Source organism: Haemaphysalis longicornis, unplaced genomic scaffold (genome assembly GCF_048455015.1).
Source record: "Haemaphysalis longicornis isolate Haplotype H1 unplaced genomic scaffold, Haemaphysalis longicornis Haplotype H1 scaffold_6, whole genome shotgun sequence".
Classification (NCBI taxonomy): domain Eukaryota; kingdom Metazoa; phylum Arthropoda; class Arachnida; order Ixodida; family Ixodidae; genus Haemaphysalis; species Haemaphysalis longicornis.
Window position 1 is genome coordinate 55065225 of NW_027526407.1, and position 306 is coordinate 55065530.

The following is a 306-nucleotide window of genomic DNA, read 5'->3' on the forward strand; positions in this document are numbered from 1 at the left end:
GTTCTCGATTTAACGAAATAATTCGCAGTTCCCGGGACTTCGTCAGATCGGTTTTAACCGTATTGTTATATTGTCGGCCTAAAAATGTAGACCCACATTGCAAAAGCTCACAGTAGTGAAGCCGGCAGTAAAGTGGCCCGTCTAATGCTCTATAAAGATACGTGGAGTCGTATGTAGGTACTGATGATGATAACGTTTGGGTGTCAATCATAGATTATGAGAAAGCATTTGACTCGGTCGAAACCTCAGCAGTCATTCAGGCATTACGGAACCAGGGGGTAGATGAGCATTATGTAAGGATGCTAG